General features: G+C 37.0%; 1 long non-coding RNA gene across 1 annotated transcript; it reads left to right on the forward strand.

The window, feature by feature from the left end:
• The first annotated feature begins 3,999 nt into the window (after nt 1-3,999).
• Nucleotides 4,000-7,685, forward strand: LOC114034459. Its single transcript, XR_003568104.1, has 3 exons — nt 4,000-4,030; nt 4,727-4,822; nt 6,716-7,685. It is a non-coding gene; the product is annotated as an uncharacterized LOC114034459 (long non-coding RNA).
• The last annotated feature ends 4,015 nt before the right edge of the window (nt 7,686-11,700 follow it).

Raw genomic sequence — 11,700 nt, forward strand, 5'->3', positions numbered from 1 at the left:
CCCTCTTTTTTCTTCTGAGTAACCCTCATGGAATTTTCCACCTGAAGGGAGGAGAGCCAGGTTAAGACCAGCCTTTCCCCTCGAACCCCTCAAACATCTTCTTTGAGCTATGAGATAGACACCCCACTAAGGTGTGTCTTAGGGTGCTGTCTTGTATTCAGTGAGACAAATTGGAAATAATTGGCAATATAAAGCCCAGTAAATCCCCTGGGGACAATCCCTTGAAGGATTTTTTTCCTCAAGGAAGACCCCCAATCAAAGATTGGGGAGTAATCAAAGAGTGTGCACCATTTCCAAGCTCTTTAGGGCCTAAAAAGTTGAGGATCTTCCTAGTTGGGGAATGGGCCCAGGGTGCCCACCATCAACACTCTTCAGAGCCCAGAGAGTTAAGCGAGCCTAGTCTCCTAATTGGGACTGAGGGGGAGACATAACTAAAACATCGAGCAAATTAATTTAAATCCCACTATTGGCCTGAAAAAGAATATTTTTAGGAGCCCCATTTCTCTGTGTCTGTGTTTCCCTTCCTCCCACTGAATAGCCACCCCCTTGTTGTCAGTGCTGTGTTAGTCTCTGTGACTGTTTGAAAGTCAAACCAGCTCTTTCCTGGGGACTTATCAGCCCAAAGGGCAAGACAAAAAGAAAACTTTTACATAAGAAAGAATCTCCCTCTGTCTTTGCAGGCCAAATTAGAAGGCAGACAAGAGACCCAGATAAGAGGGATGGAATTTTTTCCCCAAACACTGGATATCTCTCTTTGAGTGATATTCCCCTAATAGATTTAAAAAGACAAAAAGAAAACTCCTGCAACTTAGAAGGCAGTATACAGCACTAGATCCACCTAAACCATTTACTGCTTTTAAAAAAAAAATAATTCTCAGGGGCAGCTAGGTGCATGGTGAATGAAGTTCTAGCCTTGGAGTCAAGAGGACCTGAGTTCAAATCCAGCCTCAAACACTTGACACTTACTAACTGTGTGACCCTGGGCAAGTCACTTAACCCTGACTGCCTTAACAAAAAAAAAAAAAGAAAAAAAGCCAAAAAAATAAAGTCTCAGATTTGCTTTGCTGATCAATCAACCCCAGCCAGAGATCAAATTATTTTATAGCCTAGCTGGCCTCAGGGAACTAAAAGACCATCGCCCTGTATGTTTATGAGTGTAGAAGCTAAGGTAGAGTCTTTCAGTGTGGGGATTACTTGTGTTTAAAAACTGCAAAAATAAGATTCAGTCCTTAAAGTATATTCAATCAAGACTTCTCTCTACTGGCCTTGAATTTAGAATTGTCAGCAATTAATTTTTAAAAATATGCTACTGTTGTAAAAAAATAAATAAAACATCGTATAAGAAATGTTGTTAACTGAAAAATGCAACTCTCTAGATTTGGAAATTACAGAATATTATCTTGCTATTTCAGAGAAAGGAGGAAAAGAGAAAGCTCTGAAAAGTGATTGTCAGTGAGATTTCAAAGTGCAGAATAAGAAGAAAGAATGAAAGGAAGGAAGAAAAAGAAAAGAAAGAAAGAAAGAAGTGAAATTTAACTTGGAAAAAAGCTTTATGTTACTTCTGTAAGTGATATAACAGAAATTAATTGTTATTTGAATAGGACAGGCATTTTGTAAACTGTTAACATTATGGGAGAACTCAGAAAAACTTTCCCATGCTTCAACAGAAGTATAAGCCACTGCAGGCTTCCTGCCTTGAAAAGTAACATTTTCACCATAAATTACAAATTTCTATAATTGCTAAGAACTTCTTATTGGATTTTTGGAGGGGGTTTGTCCCACAAACTTCATATATTGGAACTAGGATTTTGCAATATAGACCTCTCTCCCCCTTCTGGAAGAATGAGAGACATAGGGGATGTTTTCATCTCCTGGAGAATGGCAGAATTGCGACTAGTTAACAATAATTCAACTGAGTTTGGTTGTTATAGGTAAATTAATGACAAAGTTATCTGAGTTGAAATAAACTATTCAACTTAGGATGCAAAAGCCTAGTAAAATAGTGGTTTTTGTTTAACAATGTTTTGTGCTAAAAGAGAAATTCAGTGCAGTGAAGATTAGTTTTATATAGTCTAAGATACTATTGAAATTTAGAGACTGGAGAAATTAAGCAAATAAAAGAAAATTTAGGAGAAGAATATGCAGGAAATAAGAAAGATGTGGTTTTGAAGGCCACTGGAAGGGTACATAAAGAAAAGAGAAGGAAAGAAGTGTGTTAGAAAGAAGCTTTCAGGGAGGTTTTTGATTTCATAGAAATAAGAAGGGTGCAAGAAACTTTATGTGTTAATTCTTTATAATATGGGACGATAGTAATAAAATTACAGCTTGAAATTCCTAGGCTCCAAATCAGGGGGATGGGAATTCAAAGCCGCTGCATAGAGGGTTAAAAACTGAAAAACCTCAGGGACAAGTAATAGAGTGGTGACAAGAAATCGATCCAGTTCTTTGGGTGACTTGAAAGGAAAAAGAGAAAAGATTATAGAGAGCTGGGAGTGCCACCACTTGTCTTTTAAAATGAGCTAATTGATAAGAACAGGCTCTCAATCTTGAAGTACTGTCAGAAATTTTTGAAATTCGAAATTAAATGTTACCATTAGTGGTTATAAAATCCAGGTTTAATTTAGTCAAAATCTATCCTGAAACAAAATCATAATGTAGTCTATGTATCCCCTATTAGGGTAATTATTTTAGATTAGAACTTAATACAAACTACAATTGCTATTTGGCATCAAGAAATTTATTGGTTGTGTGACCTCTGCTCTGTCTCAGTTTACTAATCTGTAAAGTGAACAAAGATTGCACCTAACATGAATTTGGTAATTCTTTGCATTAGCTATATTGTTAGAAAAGGAAATTCTCTTTTAATCTGGATTCTCTTAGCTTATCGATTCATTTGTTAAAAGAATAATATAAATATGCTTAAAAATTATTTATTTAGAAATGTAACAGATGAGGATAATAATTTTCTGTAAATTTGATATAGCAAAGATCTCTTAAGATAGCTTAATGTGTGAAAAGCAGAGTTCTAAGATCTTACCAGCCCTGCTAACAGTTTAAAATGATTAAGTTTGGGAAATAGTACTGGAATCTTGCAACATACTGACAACTGGGCAAAACTTCAATGCTTTAAGATTTCAAGGTCACACCCAAGTTGGAGTGTGGTCATTTAATTTTGGTTGGGAGTGACAATATATTTTAAGGCTCCCCACACCCACAAAATCATAGCTCTGTCTAGAATTTACAAAGAGGAGATTCAGTACATTTTTGCCCATTATGCCACACTGCCTTCAGAGTCATGAAACTTCAACTTTTTAGTAAACTAGGTACCTGTTCTAAGAGTGAAAACTACAGGGTAAACCTTGCTAATTTATGGGAAGAAGAAGAGATTTATATTGAGTTAAGAGAATGAAATAGTTTCCCCATCCACTTGCTGATAAATATACTCATGTCCTTATATCATGCAAATTGAGAATCACTGTATTGGATCTCTTTATGTTCTCTGGGCTCTATGCCTTGGTGTAGTCATAACCCCTGTTAAAATTCTCCAGGACTTCCATTTGAGGAAATGGGGTTAACACCCTGTCAGAGTGACACCTGACTCCTTAGAGCATATTGCCTAGGCCAAAAATCTTAACCTACCAGCCCTCCACCTAGAATTGAAATTTTAACAATGATTTATAATATTTACCCCAGCATACTTTGAGCTGACTTAACAATAACAGTTGTAAGAGCCTTATGTACATATTTCCTAGTAATTTTAATAGGAGATTCATTTGTCTTATGTGATTTCATTCATAGGGAGATATATCTTCCTATTACTATAATTAGTCAGAATTTATTACCACTCCCTGTCCCCTGTTTCTCATTCAAAAAGGATAAGCAGATCCTACTTATGTGTATGTTACTTTTTTTGTTGGCTGTATCTTTAATGAAATGTGCCTTTCTGTAATGAAACTAGTGCCTTTCTTTTTTTCTTTTTTTTCTTTTTAGGCAATTGGGGTTAAGTGACTTGCCCAGGGTCACACAGCTAGTAAGTGTCAAGTGTTCAGGCTGAGGCTGGATTTGAACTCAGGTCCTCCTGACTTCAGGGCTAGTGCTCTATCCACTGCACCACCTAGCTGCCCCAACTAGTGCCTTTCAAAATTGTAAGGATTGTAAGTTTAAAAGCCACTTGTGATAGAATGAATGATTTTCTATGTAAAATAATTTGTAAATGTAGTTCACTAAATTGATGTCACCTGACTAGTAATAAGTTTGTTTCATGTTTTAAATGCATATTTATATTGTGAAACTTGATGACATCAACACTGTTAGAAAAACAACTTCTCTTATAATTTGGATTTATAACCTAACTAGGTTATAAATTCAGCTGTTAAAGAGTTGTTTTAAAGTTGTTAAATATTTTATTGAGTGTATTTTGTTTCATTAAGATTATAATAATAGTTTCAAAGACTTATCTTGTTCTACCTGTTCTGTCACTTGAGACGATATTTGGACATGGTTGTAAGATCTTAACAGCTCTGCTGGTCATAAGGTATAAGATTCTTTAAGCCTGAAAAATTATACTGGAGCTGGAATCTCACCAACCTTTAGGGTCTGAAGAGCTAGCTTCACTCCCAGCTAAAATGGAAAATTTACAAGTTAGCTTATATTGAAAATAGTAAGTTTCACCTAAATGTATTTAGCCGTATTAAAGTCATATCTTAACTTATTAGCAATCCTTAAGCTTACAGCACCCAACAATCTTCTGGAGGTTTGGAGTCAACTATCACATGAACTGAAAAGACCCTTGGAACACCAACATTTGGCCTTCCTGACTATGGTAAAACTTTCACTTTATTAACAAAGGAAAGGGGTGGATTCTGGCATTTTGACCCAGCCATCCACCTGTTCAGGGGCTTACTACTCTGCTTGTCATTTTCCAGAATGTAATTATTTTCTTGGTTTTTAATGATTGATTTTGACACCAAGGCTGAGTTTACACTGGCAAAGAAGTAGTAAAAGAAATAAAGAATGTTGAGTCTGGTAGACTTTCATTACTAGTAACTATACTATGAGTACAATATGAGAGTAATAATCACTGTATTCAGCCCTAAGCTATGATTAGTGAAACATTGCTATTTAAGATTAAATTTTGGGGGGACTGAATTTTAAAAATTCTTTTGAGATTTCAGGTATGTTTGTGTCAGGGCAGCTAGGTGGTGTAGGGTATAGAGTGACGGCCTTGAATTCAAGAAGACTTATCTTCCTGATATAGTTTTATTTTAGAAAATAGTTTTATAGTATTATAGAATATAGTTTTACTATAGAAAACTCACTTGAAAACTGTTCTCTGTATATAATTTAGAATTAATTACTTAACATATTTACATGTCTTGTCCCAGGTCTTTTTGTTACGATTGGAGTAAAATAAGCATTTCTTAGGTAAATTCATTTGTGTAGCCATTTAATCTAGGAACAGAAGTCATCTACTTATAAAAAGTGTTGTTACCATGTACAGATTAGATCTTTAACAGCATCTCATCCTCCTAAAGGGGAAATGACTGATTAGACAGTAGGCTACCTGGAGTGAAAAAATTTTGAGAAAGCAACAAGGTCATATTTCACAGACAGATAGACAGATAGATATATCAAATGTAAATTATCCTAATGATATATACAGACCTTGAACATGTTCTAAGAATAAGTTATAAAATTGGGATGAGGATTTTATATATGATTGTATTGCTCAGGAGTTTAGTCATTTTTCAGTCATGGGCAATTCTTTGTGATCCCATTTGGGGTTGTCTTGGCAGAGTGGTTTGCCATTTCCTTCTCCAGCTCATTTATAGATGAGTAAATTGAGGCAAACAGGGTAAAGTGACTTGCCCAGGGTCACACAGCTAGTAAATGTCTGAGGCTGGATTTGAACTCAGGTCTTCCTGAAGCCAGGCACGGCACTCTATCTACTTCATCACCAAACTGCGCCAATTGTATTGTTCATCCTCTGCATAAACCAGGCACTTTAAAATGTTAAGGTCTCATTTCTCAGTTGTTATTTGAATTTCTTAAGTATATCAACATAATAATTTGTTAACTTATATCACAGGACAGTTATAGGCAATAAAACTGAAGTTTTCCCTTTGTGGGGCTTGAATCTGAGGTGAAGAATGAAATAAATGAACACTAGCCTAGGAAGTTAAATGATATTGGAGTTAATGCCAATTTAGAAAACCTTTTAACCTTATCTTGCATGTCTACTTTTGTAAATATTAAATCTTTAACCAGAATGGATCATTTTACAAGTCAGATCCTTATAGATTTTCTTTAAGATTCTTCGTTTAGCCTGTTGGCAGATATAGGGTTTAGATAAAGATAGAAACAGCAAAGGGAATGTAAAAACTAAAATTCTCTGAAGTTTCATTTGAACTAATGGTTCCTAATTTGATGTTCTCTGTTGACAATAGAATTAGAACCATAAGGTTTGAGCTGGTTTTCACCTCTGACCTAGTTATTGGAAAAACAAAATTTAAGTGGCTACAATAAATTGTACGGATATCTGTTTTGCAAAAGATTTTAGCAGAAACATCTAAGAATCTCTACAAGTAACCTGAATCAGAGAAATGGCTCCTTTCAGAGCTTCTCTGAGAACAGGCCCATTCCAGCATGCCCAAGAGGAGAGATTCCCAGGAAAAACCATAGGACTGAATCAAGAGGAGATTTTTTTTTTTTCCAGAAACCAGATGACAGCATGAAACATCTCAGCCCTAAGATGTGATGTGCTGCTGACATGGACACTGAGAATGGGTTACTAGGAAAGAGACTGAATGTTCACTCTTCCCTCTCGTTCCTTTCCCATGTGTCTGCTGCCTCTGTCCACAAGGCCCACTTGTGGAAAAGGACTGACCCCAATGGATGGTGTCAATTTGTCAATCTTTCTCTCTCTATCTCCCCTCTCATGCTATTCCCATCATGGTAAAACACCTACATCTCATAATTAACAATTCTTAATGAAGTGTTTAGTGCCTTCAGGTCTTTTTGTATCCTGGTGTGTCAGAAGAAAGGATAAATTTGATGTCATTTGATAATTGGCTATTAGCTAGTGATTCACTGAGGAAAGTGTTTCTCAGTGAATCAAAAGGGGGAATTGAAAAGGTCAAAACTAATATTACTGATTTCTACTATATTGATTTTGTGCTATATTGATTTTTATAATTGAGTTAGTATTTGCCTGGCTCATCTTGCTCAGGAATGCAGTTTTCCCTCCAAGTTAGTTTAAAAGTATGGATGAAAGAGAATGTTGTTATCACTCATGCCATTAGCCCCAGAGGAACATCTGCTTATTGTCTGTAACCCCCAACCAGATTAAAATGGTGCCATCCTCCAAAAGACATGTTGTTTGTCCTTACATGTCCTTGTACAATTAGCGATGGGGTTTGATCTCCCCCAAGGTGACAGCATACCTGGTGGTACTGATCTCTTAGTCAAGATTACAAGAAATAGATGAGTCCTTAATTGTCAGAGAGGCATGTGATTAGCCATACCTGAATGCCAATCTACTTTTCCTAGTATAACCAATTATTTCCCAGACCCACCCTCCATTCCTGTGTGTCAATAAAGAGGGTCCCCCCCCTTCTCATTGGGTTTCTGGCCTTACTGAGATGGCCAACCTGACCTGCTTTGTACATCATTGTTAATAAACTGTTTATGCTCAGAGTCTGTACCTCAGTTTACCTTCATGCATTTACTCACCACATTCTGAAAGAGGTATGATAAAACTTCTGACTTATGGGGACTGACTCTTCCCTGCCTTCTGTTTTGAAAGTTCAGTGTCAGAATATGTCTTTAGGTCTCCAGTTATTGGAGCTCTCACTTGCATGTGTTCCACTTCAGAGCACCAATTGATTTCAGGACTGTTTATGGGAATGAGTAGTGGCTTCTCTAGTGTGGCACTTGTCCCAGACTCTACCAGTTTTGGGCAAGTTTACTAAAAGTTGCACAGGCTTCCCTAGTGTGACCTTCCTCTCTGTCTCCTTTGACTTCTAGAGTCTTTTTAGGTAGTTCTGAAATGGATGGAAGAGCTTTCTGTTTGATTACTCTCAGCTCAATCTGAGTTCCTTTTTATATATTTGCTAGTTTCCACGTGGGACAGCTGGGTTCCTCTATAACCTTTAATGTCACTATACCAAGTAACTTTATCTTAGAAAACTGGACACCCTTCTATAAAAAGCCAGGAGTAATATTTTCCTTTCTTAGTACCTTTAAACCATCCCTGTTTCTGTCCTTGTTTCTTTACTAATGAAACAAATAATCCTATTTCTTACCAATAATGATAGCTTTTTCATCCATGATGAAATGAGTATTACGGCTAATAAAAAACTAACTGTTGTTCCTAAGAATATATAAGGTTGATTTACTCAACCCCAACCTACTTAAATAAGTGATAAGATGCCTGATCATTCAGAATCCTTAGACTAAGTGTGAAAAAATTTTGACACTATTTGGTCAAATGAAATAATACCAGACAGGAGGCCTGTTCCAATATTCTGAGAGATTTCGTCATACCCTCTGAATCCTGTATAAAGGCATTGAGTTTGCTGGAATAGGGAAGCTCCATGAGTAGTGAGCCAGGAAGGAGGAAGTATTCCAGAAAAGGTAGAAGAGAGCTGTGTCAGAGAAGAAAGATGTCAAGGAGGGTCATTGGCTGTACGGGAACCTCGGAGCAGAAGACTCATTCTGAGGGAAGTTCCAAAGAGAAAAAGGTCTTCTTTTTTTGCAACTCCTCCCAATGCCTATCTCTTCACAGACATCATAACATAACCTGCTATTTCATTACCATTGCCAGGAAACTGAATTTTGCTTCAACCACAAAGAGGTCAGTGGTTAACTAGAGATAGATGTAAATGTAAATTTAGGCAGAGATCCCAACCTCTACCTTAGTGTTAGGAATTTTCCTAACATTGTTGGCAGCTTAGAGTAGTTGTGATTCAACTCAAAATTTATCTAAAATAAATTTCCAAAAGCCAAAAGGAAGGCCCTAAGGGGCTGGTATATTGCCCCTGAACTTAAAACAATCTAAGTATTATAATAGGGTGTTACATAAGATTTCTCCCTTAAAGGAGAAGTAGGGTTACTCTCTTAAAGAAATCTCCCCATGGTTACATGTGTGTCTGCGTCTTCTGAGTTGCTTCAATAAAGTTCCTAATGTCCACAAGTTGTGTACTAGAGAGGGAATAACAGAGAGAAAGAGAGAGAGAGAGAGAGAGAGAGAGGAAGCTCTTATGAAGTGCTTACATGTGTCAGGAACTGAACTAAGTGTTGGGGAATATAAATAAAAGCAAACAAGATGTAATGGTGTACACAACACATACAAGGGAACTAAAAAGATGAGGAAAGGAGTAGAATACAGATAGCATGGCAGAAGATGTCCATGGGTAGAGATTGAGTACTGAGCAAGGTGAGGACAAAGCTGGTCTATCAAAATCTAGAGGGTTTTTTTTTCCTATTTTCATATAGACTACTAGAAGGTAATCTAGGGGCAGCTAGGTGGCACAGTGGATGGAGCTTTGGCCTTGGAGTCAGGAGGACTTAAGTTCAAATCTGGCCTCAGACACGTGACACTCGCTAGCTGTGTGATTCTGGGCAAGTCACTTAACCCCAAATTGCCTCACCAAAAAAAAAAAAAAGGAATCTAGAAGAAAAAATCTGTTTATTCAACCCCATTGAACTATCCTGAGGTGGTTGGTCTGTATAAATCTGCGATGTCTATACTCAAAGAGAGTGGTGTATGTTGCATCTCCCCACTGTGACTGATTTATGATTTTTTTGTCTGGCCGTTCTCACCTAGGAAGTGCGTCTTCCATTGGCCAAAGTTTCCCCCCAGCTGGAACTCTCACAATTTGAACTTCTCTTTAGCAAAGTAACCTGTGAGCTAGGCAAGGAGGACTTTGACTTGAAAGTCCACCATAGGTGGGCCTGATAGCAGACAGAAGTGGCGCTTCTGTTTCAATTCCCTGAATACCCTCTCCTTTTCTTCCCACAGTACCTGTGAAGGGAAAAATCCATGTCTCCTTGTATGTTTCTCATTTCTGATCTTTGATCAATTAAAGATTGACCCCAGGCCCAGTGGAGCCTTCCTGGAAACAAATGATGTGACTGCAAAGTTGGGGAGTCCTTATGTTGTACTCCTTTGCCTACTTGATGCATTTGTGAGGGGGACATATGTGTTTAAGTAAATTCCCAAACCCTCATATTTATGTTTTTAGTAAGTTCTAGTTCCCCTTAGGAGAACTGCAGTATCTGCATAATTCATTTTTCTCTCACAATTTTAAGTTTTCTGGACAAGTAGGATTGGCAGGCAGTATCTTCTAAAAATAAAACTGACTTCTTAACCAAGAGCTATAAAATTCAGAATGTATTTAGTAAACTAAAAGTGCAACTGAGAGATGAAAAGGAGAAACTGACTGCTATCCAAATCAATCTTTCCAACCATCCAAAGGCAGATAAACCTAAGGTTGAGAAGCTTCACTGAAACAACAAAATAAACTCCAAACAAATCTAAATGGTTTAAGTTTTTAAAAGCAAGTTTCATCTGTTTTAACTAGCTCTGAAAACAAAACAAAACCCCAACAGAGTAAGATTTTAATTCAGAAGGGAAGTCTCAAAACCTGGCTGGCATGGATCTCAAGGGAAGAATGCTTGCTTGGGTTAGTAAGTTTGCCAGTAAAAATACCTGGATTGTCTTTTTATGTGTACTTGTATGTGTTATGTTACCAGAGAACTTTTAGCTTAGGTGAGGTCAGTTTTGGAAAGAGCAAAGTAGTGTCTATTGAGCTCAATCTTAAGCAATTATGTGATTTTCTCTTTCTGCTTTGAGCTGGACAGTCAGAACAAAGTGGGGATGGGAGTAGGAGGGATAAAAATCAAATAGGGAATGCCTCCCTCTTCTTCCAAGAATTATTTCAAATGATAATACTTGTTTGTAAGAGGAAGATACTATAACCTCAAGCAAATTAAATAGCTGAAATTCGTGTTAAAGAAATGGAAACAACCCAAATTCATCTGTAGTGAGCACTTAATGATTATTGAATGAGTGATGAATGGAAAAATAAATAAATCTGAGAGCTATCACGGTATAATGGAAAGAACAATAGAGGAGTCAGAGATCTTAAACTAAAATCCCAGCTCTGCGGTTTATCCTTTGACCTTGGGAAATTCACTTATCCTCGTTGTTGTTGTTGTTGTTCAGTTGTATCCAACTCTTTGTGACCCCATTTGGAGTTCTCTTGGCAAAGATAATGGAGTGGTTCACCATTTCCTTCTCCAGCTCATTTTATAGATGAAGAAACTGAGGCAAACAGGGTTAAATGTCCAGGGTCACACAGTTAGTATGTGTCTGAGGGAGGATTTGAACTCAGGTCTTCCTGATTCTAGGCACCAGGTTCTATCCATTGCACCACCAAGCTGCCCCTTTATAAACAGTAGCTGATGAATAAATATGTTTGTAATATTTTATTGTTATTTACTGTACTTTTTATTTCTTTACTGTAGTTATGTCATCTCCATCTCTGACTGTGTCTCTCCATACATCTTTTTCTTATCTCTCTCCATTTGTGCCTTTTTCTTACCTTCCACCTGTATTTTTTCTTCTTTATTTGTCCCTCTTTCTTTCTTTACCCCATTTTTCCTCCCTCAACTGACCAAAATATAGCACTGATAAAT

Source organism: Vombatus ursinus, unplaced genomic scaffold, assembly GCF_900497805.2.
Source record: "Vombatus ursinus unplaced genomic scaffold, bare-nosed wombat genome assembly UNPS02008996.1, whole genome shotgun sequence".
NCBI lineage: Eukaryota > Metazoa > Chordata > Mammalia > Diprotodontia > Vombatidae > Vombatus > Vombatus ursinus.